This window comes from Portunus trituberculatus, chromosome 30, assembly GCF_017591435.1.
Source record: "Portunus trituberculatus isolate SZX2019 chromosome 30, ASM1759143v1, whole genome shotgun sequence".
Lineage (NCBI taxonomy): Eukaryota > Metazoa > Arthropoda > Malacostraca > Decapoda > Portunidae > Portunus > Portunus trituberculatus.
Window position 1 is genome coordinate 2,701,851 of NC_059284.1, and position 341 is coordinate 2,702,191.

The window sequence follows — 341 nt, forward strand, 5'->3', positions numbered from 1 at the left end:
TACGTAAATAACCACACACACACATGGCACACACACACTCACGCGCACACACACACACACACACACACACACACACACACACACACACACACACACACACACACACACACACACACACAAAGGGGCTTTGGCAGTCTTGATTGCTAGGAATTTTTAGCTGTGGTTTGTCCTCGGACATCTCGCCGTTAGGATAGTTGTGGCCCTGCTAAAGCCCCAAAACGCAATGTACGTTTAAACGATAGCACCTTTTCTCAGGGCCGCTAAAAGGCAAAGGCCCGTGTCACTTCAAGGTGACAATCTATACACACACACACAAGAAGCCAACCCTCCGGGGCCCTTGG